The 17,291-nt window shown below is 39.7% G+C and overlaps 1 protein-coding gene across 1 annotated transcript in view; it reads right to left on the bottom strand.

Moving 5' to 3' along the window:
* LOC136874642 (zinc finger protein 343-like) overlaps positions 1-17,291 on the bottom strand; it is a 243,509-nt gene that overhangs the window by 33,389 nt on the left and 192,829 nt on the right. The window lies entirely within an intron of this gene.

Raw genomic sequence — 17,291 nt, 5'->3', positions numbered from 1 at the left:
GCAAAGTACATCAGAGGGATATGTAATGATAAAAATTGGTTCATGAGGAGCCAGTATGGATTTAGAAAGAAATTTTCTTGCGAGGCACAACTGGTGGGATTTCAGCAGGACATACCAGATCAGTTAGATTCAGGAGGCCAGTTAGATTGCATAGTCATAGATCTTTCCAAAGCCTTTGATAGAGTGGAACATGGAATATTATTAAAGAAATTGGAGGGAATAGGATTGGATGTAAGGGTTATACGTTGGATAAGAACATTTCTAAATTCAAGGGTTCAGAAAGTCAAAGTAGGAAATAATATATCACAGGAAGAGAAAGTCTGGAAGGGAATTGCACAGGGTAGTATAATCGGTCCGTTACTTTTCTTAATATACGCGAATGATTTAGGGAACAATATAACATCGAAAATAAGATTGTATGCAGATGACATAATTGTTTATAGGGAAATAAATAACATTGAGGATTGTTCAGAATTACAAAGGGACCTTGACAGTATCCAAGAATGGGTTGAAGAAAATAATATGAAGATTAATAGAGGCAAATCAACTGTTACAACATTTACAAACAGGAGCTTTAAAACTGAATTTGCATATACCTTGGATGAGGTAGTTATCCCAAAAGATGGCAAGTGCAAATACTTAGGTGTGAGATTTGAAAGTAATTTAAACTGGAAGGGTCATGTTGATGACATTGTTGGGAAAGCATACAGATCATTACATGTCATAATGAGACTACTTAAAGGATGCAACAAAGAATTAAAAGAAAAAAGTTACTTAAGTATGGTTCGTCCATTATTGGAATATGCAAACAGTGTTTGGGATCCTCACCAAGAATACCTAATAAAAGAACTAGATGGTGTGCAGAGGAAAGCAGCAAGGTTTGTAACAGGGGATTTCAGGAGAAAGAGTAGTGTATCAGAAATGTTAAAAGAACTTGGGTGGGAAACTTTAAGTAAGAGAAGGGAGAAAACTAGACTTATAGGATTATATAGAGCCTATACAGGAGAAGAAGCATGGGGAGATATCCGTGAGAGGCTTCGGTTGGAAAATAATTATATTGGTAGAACTGACCACAAGTACAAAATTAGAAGGAATTTTAGCAGAAGCGATTGGGGTAAATTTTCTTTCATTGGGAAGGGCGTGAAGGAGTGGAACAGTTTACCAGGGGTAGTGTTTGATCCTTTTCCAAAATCTGTACAGATATTCAAGAAGAGAATAAACAACAACAGAGATAATAAATTAAATGTTAGAGGGCATTCGACCAGTGCAGGATATTGTAAATAATAAATGTGTGTGATTAAATTAATTCCATCCCCTGGTCTAAGGAGTTTGGACAGCCCAAGTAGGGGACTGCCTGTAGGGGTGAAGTACAGTGGGGACTTCGTGGGCCCTGGGACCGCTACGGTAGCTGTGAAGGCCCTTCAGGAACTCTGAAAAGTGGTGGCAAAAGGGGCTCTGGTTAAGACGCAGCAGGTCGTTGTGCTACTTAGGTTCCAAAATGGGTAAAATATAAATATGTAAATAAATTCAGTGTTAATTTTAATCTTATACCAGTTGTATAGTATTATTAGAAGTAATTTCACATACCGTACTGTATGAGTTGACTATGTTTGTAAGATATTATAAGTAGAATTTTGTAAACAATATAAATTTATTAAGGATGATGTGTGTGTGTTTAATAGAAAAAATTATTAGCGTAAATTGTATAATATTGTATTCTAGGAAAATTTTCTTCGTCTCCTGTTAATTTAAAATTTAGTGCTTGACAATAATGTATTTTAGTGTACCATTTGCCACCAAGGTAGACACCTCATTTGCAAATAAAGAGATTTTGATTTGATTTTGATAAAAACTTTCTTAATTTTCCAAAATGTTGATTGCTTGATATGCACCATATAAGTAAGTAAATGATATAATACTTGAACGAGCATCTTAAATAAAGATTTTCGGTGTGCTGCAGGTCTAACTCTTCTATATTTAAGCGTGTATAAATTTTTTAAAAACATTACTTGCATGCGAAAATGGCCTAGCATTTAGGGAAAAACACTCACCACTGTATAGCCCTGAGACGTGGATGAACAGAGTGGACAATCGAGATGTTTTTGGCAGCAAATGAGACCGAGTGGTAGACCATCCACTGCACCAGAACAACAATAGCAGTAGGCGTCTGGAATTCTTTACCCAAATCCTGTCAGACATGAAATGTGTAAATAACATGAAGCTGAAAATGAAGGCTGAAAGAAGAGAAAAATGGAAGATTGCTGCAAATAAACCTATGGGTTGAAAAATGAAGATTATCGCGTCAGGCTCCATGGCTTATTGGTTAAGAGGTTGGCCTTTGCTCGGGTTCGATTCCTGACTGGGTTGATTAGTGCCGTCTTCAAGAAAAGGTATCATTTTATATGTAGGGCCGTATCGCACGTGCAGGTCAACTCATGAGACCCGCACCCGAGACCACACTGGGATATAAACGTCTTCCATCATACTACTGTCATCATCATCATCATCATCATCATCATCAGGTGCTGGCCACTGTGCTCCAGTCCAGGATCCGTTGTCTACCTATAGCAATCTTAATCTCCCTCATCCTCTCTTCTCCGTCATCTGCCTTGTCTTGGCAGTCTTTCTTTTAACATCCGTGTGACATCTCCAAACCACATCAAATTGTTCTCTTCCAGGTTGTCATTAAGTTTTTGCATATTTAGTCCTTTTTGAATGCCTTCATACCTTAATCTGCCCCCCGTTGTCTTCTGTACCATACTTCTCAGGAATTTCATTTCAGCTGCCTGTACACTTCACCCATCTTTCTCAGTTATTGTACAGGTCTCTGCTACACATGGCATTATACGTATGTAATATCTCTTGTACTGTGCCATATCATATACGCTCCAAGAGTATAATGTGTAATACTGTGAACTTATTGCAAGAGGCATGGCTTGATGTAAGACGAAGTTATACAACGCAAGTGTTCTGGAGCGGGTGGAGTTGCATAGCAACAGCGTGCAGTTAGATGTTTCAAATAAATTAGCTGGGGTATTACAAGATCACCTGAGTGTGGTACTTTAGAAAGAGACCAATCACGAGCTTGCAGGCCGAGTTTCGGGCTGCAGGGATCCACAGAACAAACGAACTCAGAACTACCAGCCTCGATTTCTACAGTGCTGGACAATCATTATTTTAGCTAGACAATTTGTTATTAAGCCATACTTCATGTTTTTGATATGTACAAGAAGTAAATTATGCATTTATAATTACCTATGGACAGAAATATTAATTAATTTTAATCCAGTTAAAGAAATATCATGTTATAATAAATCAACACTTTTTCCCCAGTAGGCGGCTGGACATATTACTATACAAGGACAGGAAGTCTTGAGGAGCGCGTGTGGCTTGGGACGCGATCTCATTCTCTCACTCTGCTCTCGAATCGTGGATGTGCTGGACAGTAGTCATTAGACCAGGCACATGTTGAACCTTTGTACTATTACAAGGGACGCTTTCTTCAAACTAAGTGTAGAGAATTACGTATCGTGAATTCTGAGACATTGTTTTAACATATAATATGCGCTATCCCTGTGCAAGTGACTTTAATTAAATACGGGAGTGTACAGTACGATTTATTAAGCAGGTAACTCGGCTATATGTGTGTTATGCTCTGGTATATCAAAGTGCGGTATTGGCACGAGACTATTAACTGAATAAGATGGTATATGTTATCGGTATTGCAAAGCCATGGAATCAGTTTGCATTCACGTAATGTAAAAAGCTATAATCGGTATGCGCTCTGCGATCACAAAGACTGAGTTTGTTTCGTTATTTACTGTTCTCTATAATGATACGTTTGGGACTCGAACCTGAATTGACAGTGCGTACGGGAGAACCACATTTCAAAGGCGGTGATGGAAGCAGCCGGCATCAGCAGTGTGTTGCAATAATGGTGTAAACTATGCAGACATAGTGGTCTGGGGACCATTATGGAAGCTGAGATCAACACCAGGTAAGTTCATCATAAAAGTTATATTCATGCCTTAGATAGAAGAATTAGCCATTTTGACCATAATATAAATTAATTGCAGATGTCAGTCTTAATGTAGCTGAGCTGTGTTTTTATTTTATGTAAATAATGTTTGATGCCAGGAGATTTGCATGTTACAACCCTGGATTTTTCTTGATATTATTTTTCCTTTTTATTAGGTGGGAAAGAGGGAAATTATTAGGTATAGATAGGCGTGTGTGTCTGTTATGATATTGCTGTGTATTCCAATATGTATTATGAGATGAAGTGTAGAATCTTTCTTGAGGAGGCTCGGCAGCCTTAAGATTTGGATGGGAACATATTTCAGTAGGGAATAGATTATGTGTTTTAGTGCACGAAGCATGATTTACAGGTGAATTGCATGGCAGATGTATCCAGCATGAAAATGCATCGTTGTTGAGTTAGAGTCTTTTAGTTAGGCAAACAGGACCAGCTAATTGGGAATATGATGTGTTAGAATATGAGAGAAAGTCAAGAATAGCCTGAGAAACTGAGATTTAGTACTCATGTGTTAAGGCAGGACTGAGATGCCTGCAAAATATAATAATGGGGAAATGTACTTGTTATAGCTGCATTAACAGGGAAGGGCTTGATTTGCCTAAATTGTTCCTGGTACCGCAAGAGTCGAACTCTTGTACCACGAGGTGTTAGGCCAGATGTGCCGTGTGTCATATAATGTAGAATTGAGACCGTATTAATGCATAATGAAGAGCATAGGCCTAGTTATTTTACAATGAACAAAGCAGTGATTTGTGTTAGAATCTCTCAGGCAGGCAGTAAGAGACCCATCTCTTTCTAGGCAGACCGTCTTACAGTTGGAGCAATGAGAAGTGTTAGTAGACATATGCCATGACGTGACAGGTAATGTGATCTCGTGTATGGAACTAGGTCACGATTTTCCAGTGGTTTCCAATAAGGAGAAGTATATCATCTCGTATAAATTTTATTTCAAATATTGGATACACAATGAAGTTCTCCTTGTTTTTTGTTCTTTGCATGTTACTTACAGGTTTTATTTGAGTGCTTTGTATATATTGAATGGTGTCAAATTTATTTTTATTGATGTTAGTAGGTCACTGTCAATATTGTTTAAATACTTCTATCTTAAATATAAGCCTGAAGATCATTTTGATGGGATGTCAGCTTTTTAGCTATCCAATTTGTGACAGAACAGTCTGTCTGTAAATTCAGTGTAGCTTTATGTTAGGAACCTCTGGATTAATTTGATTTGTTTTCTAATTGTTGTATATATAATATGTAATTATGGATCGGATCTAGTATAACTTTCTTGTATCGTGGTATGTCTTAAAGAATGTTTATTTGAAATAATACCCATGCAGGATAAGATATGATGAGCTTAACTACATCAACTCAAACCGAAGTGTAAATCTTCCCCAATATTCTATCGTAAAAAAATTGTCACTAATTGGGGACATTGCCTGATTTCCATGTAATGTGTAATTCATTTGTTAATGTTGTGCTCGGCACATAATTGTGTTTTTGGCAATTATTTGAGCCCATCTGAAGCATTTTTGAATTAATAAATTAATTTGTTTGTAGTATGAATAATCTATAATGTTCTTAGATAATAAATCCATCTTACCCCTATTTTGCATTTTATCATGGAATTACGTTGCTGTTTCCTGTTCATTTACCTATGGTATTTATGTCCTGTGATATTGATTTATTTAGTGACTGATTTTACTTTACGAACCAAATACGCAGATCTCCGGTGGCGCCGGTAGACTTTTCAAGGACAGAAACGGTACAGTACACTACTTCTTTACTTTTCACTGGTACTTTATTCCATCTATACCCGATGGCAAAAGGCTTTACCCACTTGTATTCTCTTCATTTCCATACCTGGTGGTAAAAAGCATTACCCAGGTGCATTCTCCTAATTTCCGTACCTGGTGGTAAAAGCACTGCCTAGTTGTATTCTCCTAATTTCTGTACCTGGCATTAAATGACACTCCCCAGTTGTAATCTCCTAATTTCCACAACTGGTGGTAAAACGCACTCCCGGTTTGTATTCTCCTAATTTCTGTACCTGGTGGTAAAAGGCACTTCCCAGATGTCTTCTCCTAATTTCCATACCTGGTGGTAAAAGGCACTCCATGCTTGTATTCTCCTAATTTCCATACCTAGTGGTAAAAGGCACTCCCGGTTTGTATTCTCCTAATTTCTGTACCTGGGGTTAAAAGGCACTCCATGCTTGTATTCTCCTAATTTCCATACCTAGTGGTAAAAGGCACTCCCGGTTTGTATTCTCCTAATTTCTGTACCTGGTGGTAAAAGGCACTTCCCAGATGTCTTCTCCTAATTTCCATACCTGGTGGTAAAAGGCACTCCATGCTTGTATTCTCCTAATTTCCATACCTAGTGGTAAAAGGCACTCCCGGTTTGTATTCTCCTAATTTCTGTACCTGGGGGTAAAAGGCACTCCATGCTTGTATTCTCCTAATTTCCATACCTAGTGGTAAAAGGCACTCCATGCTTGTATTCTCCTAATTTCCATACCTAGTGGTAAAAGGCACTCCCGGTTTGTATTCTCCTAATTTCTGTACCTGGGGGTAAAAGGCACTCCATGCTTGTATTCTCCTAATTTCCATACCTAGTGGTAAAAGGCACTCCCGGTTTGTATTCTCCTAATTTCTGTACCTGGTGGTATGAGGCACTCCCCATGTGTATTCTCCTAATTTCTGTACCTGGTGGTAAAAGGCACTCCATGCTTGTATTCTCCTAATTTCTGTACCTGGGGGTAAAAGGCACTCCATGCTTGTATTCTCCTAATTTCCATACCTAGTGGTAAAAGGCACTCCATGCTTGTATTCTCCTAATTTCCATACCTAGTGGTAAAAGGCACTCCCGGTTTGTATTCTCCTAATTTCTGTACCTGGGGGTAAAAGGCACTCCATGCTTGTATTCTCCTAATTTCCATACCTAGTGGTAAAAGGCACTCCCGGTTTGTATTCTCCTAATTTCTGTACCTGGGGGTAAAAGGCACTCCATGGTTGTATTCTCCTAATTTCCATACCTAGTGGTAAAAGGCACTCCCGGTTTGTATTCTCCTAATTTCCGTACCTGGTGGTAAAAGGCACTCCCCACTTGTATTCTCCTAATTTCTGTACCTGGTGGTAAAAGGCACTCCCCATGTGTATTCTCCTAATTTCCATACCTGGTGGTAAAAGGCACTTCCCAGATGTCTTCTCCTAATTTCCATACCTGGTGGTAAAAGGCACTTCCCAGATGTCTTCTCCTAATTTCCATACCTGGTGGTAAAAGGCACTCCCCATGTGTATTCTCCTAATTTCCATACCTGGTGGTAAAAGGCACTTCCCAGATGTCTTCTCCTAATTTCCATACCTGGTGGTAAAAGGCACTTCCCAGATGTCTTCTCCTAATTTCCATACCTGGTGGTAAAAGGCACCCCCGTCTTGTATTCTCCTAATTTCTGTACCTGGGGGTAAAAGGCACTCCATGCTTGTATTCTCCTAATTTCCATACCTAGTGGTAAAAGGCACTCCATGCTTGTATTCTCCTAATTTCCATACCTAGTGGTAAAAGGCACTCCCGGTTTGTATTCTCCTAATTTCTGTACCTGGGGGTAAAAGGCACTCCATGCTTGTATTCTCCTAATTTCCATACCTAGTGGTAAAAGGCACTCCCGGTTTGTATTCTCCTAATTTCCATACCTAGTGGTAAAAGGCACTTCCCAGATGTCTTCTCCTAATTTCTGTACCTGGTGGTAAAAGGCACTCCATGCTTGTATTCTCCTAATTTCTGTACCTGGGGGTAAAAGGCACTCCATGGTTGTATTCTCCTAATTTCCATACCTAGTGGTAAAAGGCACTCCCGGTTTGTATTCTCCTAATTTCTGTACCTGGGGGTAAAAGGCACTCCATGCTTGTATTCTCCTAATTTCTGTACCTGGGGGTAAAAGGCACTCCATGCTTGTATTCTCCTAATTTCCATACCTAGTGGTAAAAGGCACTCCCGGTTTGTATTCTCCTAATTTCCATACCTAGTGGTAAAAGGCACTTCCCAGATGTCTTCTCCTAATTTCTGTACCTGGTGGTAAAAGGCACTCCATGCTTGTATTCTCCTAATTTCTGTACCTGGGGGTAAAAGGCACTCCATGGTTGTATTCTCCTAATTTCCATACCTAGTGGTAAAAGGCACTTCCCAGATGTCTTCTCCTAATTTCTGTACCTGGTGGTAAAAGGCACTCCATGCTTGTATTCTCCTAATTTCTGTACCTGGGGGTAAAAGGCACTCCATGCTTGTATTCTCCTAATTTCCATACCTAGTGGTAAAAGGCACTCCCGGTTTGTATTCTCCTAATTTCTGTACCTGGTGGTATGAGGCACTCCCCATGTGTATTCTCCTAATTTCCATACCTAGTGGTAAAAGGCACTCCCCACTTGTATTCTCCTAATTTCTGTACCTGGTGGTATGAGGCACTCCCCATGTGTATTCTCCTAATTTCCATACCTAGTGGTAAAAGGCACTCCCCACTTGTATTCTCCTAATTTCTGTACCTGGTGGTAAAAGGCACTCCCCACTTGTATTCTCCTAATTTCCATACCTAGTGGTAAAAGGCACTCCATGCTTGTATTCTCCTAATTTCCATACCTAGTGGTAAAAGGCACTCCCGGTTTGTATTCTCCTAATTTCCATACCTGGTGGTAAAAGGCACTCCCCACTTGTATTCTCCTAATTTCCATACCTAGTGGTAAAAGGCACTCCCGGTTTGTATTCTCCTAATTTCTGTACCTGGGGGTAAAAGGCACTCCATGCTTGTATTCTCCTAATTTCAGTACCTGGTGGTAAAAGGCACTCCCCACTTGTATTCTCCTAATTTCCGTACCTGGTGGTATGAGGCACTCCATGCTTGTATTCTCCTAATTTCTGTACCTGGTGGTAAAAGGCACTCCCCACTTGTATTCTCCTAATTTCCATACCTGGTGGTAAAAGGCACTCCCCACTTGTATTCTCCTAATTTCTGTACCTGGTGGTAAAAGGCACTCCCCACTTGTATTCTCCTAATTTCTGTACCTGGTGGTAAAAGGCACTCCCCACTTGTATTCTCCTAATTTCTGTACCTGGTGGTAAAAGGCACTCCCGGTTTGTATTCTCCTAATTTCTGTACCTGGTGGTAAAAGGCACTCCCCACTTGTATTCTCCTAATTTCTGTACCTGGTGGTAAAAGGCACTCCCCACTTGTATTCTCCTAATTTCTGTACCTGGTGGTAAAAGGCACTCCCGGTTTGTATTCTCCTAATTTCTGTACCTGGGGGTAAAAGGCACTCCCCACTTGTATTCTCCTAATTTCCATACCTAGTGGTAAAAGGCACTTCCCAGATGTCTTCTCCTAATTTCTGTACCTGGTGGTAAAAGGCACTCCCCACTTGTATTCTCCTAATTTCTGTACCTGGTGGTAAAAGGCACTCCCGGTTTGTATTCTCCTAATTTCTGTACCTGGGGGTAAAAGGCACTCCCCACTTGTATTCTCCTAATTTCCATACCTAGTGGTAAAAGGCACTCCCCACTTGTATTCTCCTAATTTCTGTACCTGGTGGTAAAAGGCACTCCCCACTTGTATTCTCCTAATTTCTGTACCTGGTGGTAAAAGGCACTCCCCATGTGTATTCTCCTAATTTCTGTACCTGGGGGTAAAAGGCACTCCATGCTTGTATTCTCCTAATTTCCATACCTGGTGGTAAAAGGCACTCCCCACTTGTATTCTCCTAATTTCCATACCTAGTGGTAAAAGGCACTCCCGGTTTGTATTCTCCTAATTTCCATACCTAGTGGTAAAAGGCACTCCCCATGTGTATTCTCCTAATTTCCATACCTAGTGGTAAAAGGCACTCCCGGTTTGTATTCTCCTAATTTCTGTACCTGGGGGTAAAAGGCACTCCATGCTTGTATTCTCCTAATTTCCATACCTGGTGGTAAAAGGCACTCCCCACTTGTATTCTCCTAATTTCCATACCTGGGGGTAAAAGGCACTCCATGCTTGTATTCTCCTAATTTCTGTACCTGGGGGTAAAAGGCACTCCATGCTTGTATTCTCCTAATTTCCATACCTGGTGGTAAAAGGCACTCCCCACTTGTATTCTCCTAATTTCCATACCTAGTGGTAAAAGGCACTCCCGGTTTGTATTCTCCTAATTTCTGTACCTGGGGGTAAAAGGCACTCCATGCTTGTATTCTCCTAATTTCCATACCTAGTGGTAAAAGGCACTCCCGGTTTGTATTCTCCTAATTTCTGTACCTGGGGGTAAAAGGCACTCCATGCTTGTATTCTCCTAATTTCCATACCTGGTGGTAAAAGGCACTCCCGGCTTGTATTCTCCTAATTTCTGTACCTGGGGGTAAAAGGCACTCCCCACTTGTATTCTCCTAATTTCTGTACCTGGTGGTAAAAGGCACTCCCCACTTGTATTCTCCTAATTTCCGTACCTGGTGGTAAAAGGCACTCCCCACTTGTATTCTCCTAATTTCTGTACCTGGTGGTATGAGGCACTCCCCATGTGTATTCTCCTAATTTCCATACCTGGTGGTAAAAGGCACTCCCCACTTGTATTCTCCTAATTTCTGTACCTGGTGGTATGAGGCACTCCCCATGTGTATTCTCCTAATTTCCATACCTGGTGGTAAAAGGCACTCCCCATGTGTATTCTCCTAATTTCCATACCTGGTGGTATGAGGCACTCCCCATGTGTATTCTCCTAATTTCCATACCTGGTGGTAAAAGGCACTTCCCACTTGTATTCTCCTAATTTCTGTACCTGGTGGTAAAAGGCACTTCCCAGATGTCTTCTCCTAATTTCCATACCTGGTGGTATGAGGCACTCCCCATGTGTATTCTCCTAATTTCTGTACCTGGTGGTAAAAGGCACTCCCCACTTGTAATCTCCTAATTTCCGTACCTGGTGGTAAAAGGCACTCCCCACTTGTATTCTCCTAATTTCCGTACCTGGTGGTAAAAGGCACTCCCGGTTTGTATTCTCCTAATTTCTGTACCTGGGGGTAAAAGGCACTCCCCACTTGTATTCTCCTAATTTCTGTACCTGGGGGTAAAAGGCACTTCCCATGTGTATTCTCCTAATTTCTGTACCTGGTGGTAAAAGGCACTCCCCATGTGTATTCTCCTAATTTCCGTACCTGGTGGTAAAAGGCACTCCCGGTTTGTATTCTCCTAATTTCTGTACCTGGGGGTAAAAGGCACTCCATGCTTGTATTCTCCTAATTTCTGTACCTGGTGGTAAAAGGCACTCCCGGTTTGTATTCTCCTAATTTCTGTACCTGGTGGTAAAAGGCACTCCCGGTTTGTATTCTCCTAATTTCCGTACCTGGTGGTAAAAGGCACTCCCCATGTGTATTCTCCTAATTTCTGTACCTGGTGGTAAAAGGCACTCCCCATGTGTATTCTCCTAATTTCTGTACCTGGGGGTAAAAGGCACTCCATGCTTGTATTCTCCTAATTTCTGTACCTGGGGGTAAAAGGCACTCCCCATGTGTATTCTCCTAATTTCCGTACCTGGTGGTAAAAGGCACTCCCGGTTTGTATTCTCCTAATTTCTGTACCTGGTGGTAAAAGGCACTCCCCATGTGTATTCTCCTAATTTCCGTACCTGGTGGTAAAAGGCACTCCCGGTTTGTATTCTCCTAATTTCAGTACCTGGTGGTAAAAGGCACTCCCCACTTGTATTCTCCTAATTTCTGTACCTGGTGGTAAAAGGCACTCCCCACTTGTATTCTCCTAATTTCAGTACCTGGTGGTAAAAGGCACTCCCCACTTGTATTCTCCTAATTTCAGTACCTGGTGGTAAAAGGCACTCCCCACTTGTATTCTTAATTAATTAAGAACATTAATTAAGAACATTAATTTATGCTTCCAACATGTTTGTTCTATTTAACAAATGTCTCGCTTTACATGTTTTCTTACTTGCAATAGTTGAAATAAATCCCCAACATAGTTTCTTAGTATCATCAGACCTATTTGCTTCCTTCTAATTCTAGAGCAACAGACAACTCATCAACGTTGTGTATCACACATATCATGATGGTCACATAAGCCAAAAGGAATATGGTTTCATGCCTCAAAAAATCTACTGAAGCTGCTGCACTATATGTGGTTGATTGAATCAAAACCATCTTCACATTTAAGAAGGTAGCTATATTGATATATTTTAATATAACAGATGCTTCTCAAAATGCTCGGTCGCCTAAAATTTTATATCAGTTAAAAGAGGTAAGGAATGGTAAAGATCTACCATATTATAACAGAGAAGTAAAGAGACGAAAGAGGACGTGCAGGTTAAAAAGAAATAAACTTAGAAAAGGCTGTGGAAGTAACGAGAAAAGGAACTTACTAGGAAATAGAATCAAACAAAGAAGTCAGCTAAGGATAACATGATGGAAAGCATAATTGGCGGTCATACAAATTTTAGTGAAAAATGGAAGGGTATGTATAGGTACTTAAAGACAGAAACAGGTTCCAAGGACATTCCAGGAATCATTAATGAACAAGGGGAGTGTGTATGCGAGGATCTTCAAAAGGCAGAAGTATTCAGTCAGCAGCATGTAAAGATTGTTGGTTACAAGGATAATGTCCAGATAGAGGAGGGGACTAATACTAAAGAAGTATTAAAATTTACTAGGCCACATATGAAGTACTTATTTGATTATTGTTTTCATGAATGAGCTATACCAAATGAATGAAGAGTTGCTATAGTAACCCCTGTGTATAAAGGAAAAGGTGATAGAGATAAAGCTGAAAATTATAGTCCAGTCAGTTTGACACGAATTGCATGTAAGCTTTGGGAAAGCATTCTTTCTGATTATATTCGACATGTTTGCAAAATTAATAACTGGTTCAACAGAAGGCAGTTTGGGTTTAGGGAAGGTTATTCCACTGAAGCTTGTAGGATTCCAGCAAGATGTAGCAGAAATCTTGGATTCGGGAGGCCAAATGGTGTGTATTACGATTGACCTATCAAAGGCATTTGATAGGGTAGATCATGGGATGGCCTAGGGAGCGGTGATACGGGAACAGGGAACTGGAAATCAAGTAGGGATGACATAAAATTGTTAGTGTTGAACTGTAGAAGTATTGTAAAGAAAGGAATAGAATTAAGTAATTTAATAGATCTATATTTACCAGATATTGTAATACGAGTTGAATCATGGCTGAGAAATGATATAATGGATGCAGAAATTTTCTCACAGCACTGGAGTGTGTATCGTAGAGATAGGATAGGAAAGGTGGGAGGGGGAGTTTTCATTCTGGTGAAAGAAGAATTTGTAAGCTACGAAAAAGTTAAAGATGAGACACATGAAATTCTAGGTGTAAGGCTCATTTCTAAAGATAATAGGCAACTTGATATATTTGGAGTGTACAGATCGGGAAAGGGTAGCACTGATCCGGATTCGGAATTATTTGATAGGATAGTCAGCTATGTGGGAAACGACATGGAAAGAAATGTGATTATAGCGGGAGATCTGAATTTGCCAGATGTCAATTGGGAAGGAAATGCGAACAACAGGAAGCATGACCAACAAATGGCAAATAAGTTAATATGGGAAGGACAGCTGATTCAGAAAGTGATGGAACCAACCAGAGGGAAAAATATCCTGGATGTGGTGCTGGTAAAACCAGATGAGCTCTATAGGGAAACTGAAGTAATAAATGGTATTAGCGATCATGAAGCTGTTTTTGTCATAGTTAAAAATAAATGTGATAGAAAGGAAGGTCTTAAAAGTAGGACTGTTAGGCAGTACCATATGGCTGATAAAGCAGGTATGAGGCAGTTTCTAAAAAGTAACTATGATCGGTGGAAAACGGTAAATAAAAATGTAAACAGACTCTGGGATGGGTTTAAAGAAATTGTTGAGGAATGCAAAAACAGGTTTGTACCTTTAAGGGTGGTAAGGAATGGCAAAGACCCACCTTATTAAAATAGAGAAATAAAGAGACTAAGAAGGAGGTGCAGACTGGAAAGAAATAGAGTTAGAAATGGCTGTGGAAGTAAGGAGAAATTGAAGGAACTTAATAGAAAATTGAATCTAGCAAAGAAGGCAGCTAAGGATAACATGATGGCAAGCATAATTGGCAGTCATACAAATTTTAGTGAAAAATGGAAGGGTATGTATAGGTATTTTAAGGCAGAAACAGGTTCCAAGAAGGACATTCCAGGAATAATTAATGAACAAGGGGAGTGTGTATGTGAGGATCTTCAAAAGTCAGAAGTATTCAGTCAGCAGTATGTAAAGATTGTTGGTTACAAGGATAATGTTGAGATAGAGGAAGAGACTAAGGCCAAAAGAAGTAATAAAATTTACATATGATAACAATGACATTTACAATAAGATACAAAAGTTGAAAACTAGAAAAGCGGCTGGAATTGATCAGATTTCTGGGGATATACTAAAGACAATGGGTTGGGATATAGTACCATATCTGAAGTACTTATTTGATTATTGTTTGGCCGAAGGAGCTATACCAGATGAATGGAGAGTTGCTATAGTAGCCCCTGTATATAAAGGAAAGGGTGATAGACATAAAGCTGAAAATTACAGGCCAGTAAGTTTGACATGCATTGTATGTAAGCTTTGGGAAGGCATTCTTTCTGATTATATTAGACATGTTTGTGAAATTAATTACTGGTTCGATAGAAGGCAATTCGGTTTTAGGAAAGGTTATTCCACTGAAGCTCAACTTGTAGGATTCCAGCAAGATATAGCAGATATCTTGGATTCTGGAGGTCAAATGGACTGTATCGCGATTGACATGTCTAAAGCATTTGATAGGGCGGATCATGGGAGACTACTGGCAAAAATGAGTGCAATTGGACTAGACAAAAGAGTGACTGAATGGGTTGCTATATTTCTAGAAAATAGATCTCAGAGTGTTAGAGTAGGTGAAGCTTTGTCTGACCCTGTAATAGTTGAGAGGGGAGTTCCTCAGGGCAGTCTTATAGGACCTTTATGTTTTCTTATATATATAAATGACATGAGTAAAGGAGTGGAATCGGAGGTAAGGCTTTTGCGGATGATGTTATTCTCTATAGAGTGATAAATAAGTTACAAGATTGTGAGCAACTGCAACGTGACCTCGAAAATATTGTGAGATGGACAGCAGCCAATGGTATGTTGATAAACGGGGCTAAAGGTCAGGTTGTGAGTTTCACAAATAGGAAAAGTCCTCTCAGTTTTAATGACTGCGTTGATGGGGTGAAAGTTCCTTTTGGGGATCATTGTAAGTATCTAGGTGTTAATATAAGGAAAGATCTTCACTGGAGTAATCACATAAATGGGATTGTAAATAAAGGGTACCGATCTCTGCACATGGTTATGAGGGTGTTTAGGGGTTGTAGTAAGGATGTAAAGGAGAGTGCATATAAGTCTCTGGTAAGACCCCAACTAGAGTATGGTTCCAGTGTATGGGACCCTCACCAGGATTACCTGATTCAAGAACTGGAAAAAATCCAAAGAAAAGCAGCTCGATTTGTTCTGGGTCATTTCCGACAAAAGAGTAGCGTTACAAAAATGTTGCAATGTTTGGGTTGGGGAGAATAGAGAGAAAGAAGAAGAGCTGCTCGACTAAGTGGTATGTTCCGAGCTGTCAGCGGAGAGATGGCGTGGAATGACATTAGTAGACGAATAGGTTTGAATGGCATCTATAAAAGTAGGAAAGATCACAATATGAAGATAAAGTTGGAATTCAAGAGGACAAACTGGGGCAAATATTCATTTATAGGAAGGGGAGTTAGGGATTGGAATAACTTACCAAGAGAGATGTTCAATAAATTTCCAATTTCTTTGAAATCATTTCGGAAAAGGCTAGGAAAGCAACAGATAGGGAATCTGCCACCTGGGCGACTGCCCTAAATGCAGATCAGTATTGATTGATGGGAGACTACTGGCAAAAATGAGTGCAACTGGACTTGACAAAAGAGTGACTGAATGGGTGGCTATATATATCTAAAAAACAGAACTCAGAGAATTAGACTAGATGAATCTTTATCTGATCTCATAATAATTAAGAAGGGAATTGCTCAAGACAGTATTATTGGACCTTTATGTTTTATTATATATAACAATGATATGAGTAAAAAAGAGGAATCAGAGATAAGGCTTTCTGCAGATGATGATATTCTGTACAGAGTAATGAATAAATTACAAGATTGTGAGCAACTTCAAAATGACCTTGATAATGTTGTGAGATGGACAGTAGGCAATGGTACGATGATAAATGGGGTTAAAAGTCAGGTTGTGTGTTTCACAAAAGAGAAATGTCCTCTCAGTTTTATCTGCTGTGTTGAAGGGGTACAAGTTCCTTACCTAGGAGTTAATATAAGGAAAGATCTTCATTGCGGTAATCACATAAATATGGTTGTAAATAAAGGGTATAGATCTCCGCACATGGTTATGAGGGTATTTAGGGGTTGCAGTAAGGACGTAAATGGGAGAGGGCATACAAGTCTCTGGTAAGACCCAAACTAGAGTATGATTCCAGTGTATGGGACCCTCATGTGGATTACTTGATTCAAGAAGCGGAAAAAATCCAAGGAAAAGCAGCTCAATTCCTTCTGGGTTGCAATGTTTGGGCTGAGAAGACTTGGGAGAAACAAGATGAGCTGTTCGAGTAAGTGGTATGTGATGTAGATGTTGATTCCCAAAGGGAACCTGAAATATTTGTCACGAATGAGTAAATTTATAATACCAACATAGTTGGTCTGCACTGGCACTGCCAGTGGCCGCAAGTAGCCTATGCAGTAGCCAGGCGTCTTAGTAGATCTGCTATTTACCAACTGATGAGCCCAATTTAGCACAATGGGGTGAAATGCTGCAACCAGGAATGAGTGAGCTAGAAAATTTGTAATGTCTAACAACGGGCCAACTATATTTTATAACAAGTGGTATCTTCCGAGCTCTCAGTTGAGAGATGGCATGGAATGACATCAGTAAATGAATATATTTGAGTGGTATTTTTAAAAGTAGGAAAGATCACAATATCAAGATAAAGCTGGAATTCAAGAAGAAACATTGTGGCAAATATTCGCTTACAGGAAGAGGAGTTAGGGATTGGAATAACTTACCAAGGAAGATGTTCAATAAATTTCCAATTTCTTTGCAATCAATTAAGAAAAGGCCAGGAAAACAACAGACTGATTAACTGATTGATTGATTCCCAAAAAATTTGTATAGATTAATACAAGCTTACTTCAATGATCAACTTCAT

Source organism: Anabrus simplex, chromosome 5 (assembly GCF_040414725.1).
Source record: "Anabrus simplex isolate iqAnaSimp1 chromosome 5, ASM4041472v1, whole genome shotgun sequence".
Classification (NCBI taxonomy): Eukaryota; Metazoa; Arthropoda; class Insecta; order Orthoptera; family Tettigoniidae; genus Anabrus; species Anabrus simplex.
The sequence above is the reverse complement of the archived record's forward strand: the minus strand, read 5'-3'. Positions and strand labels throughout refer to the sequence as shown.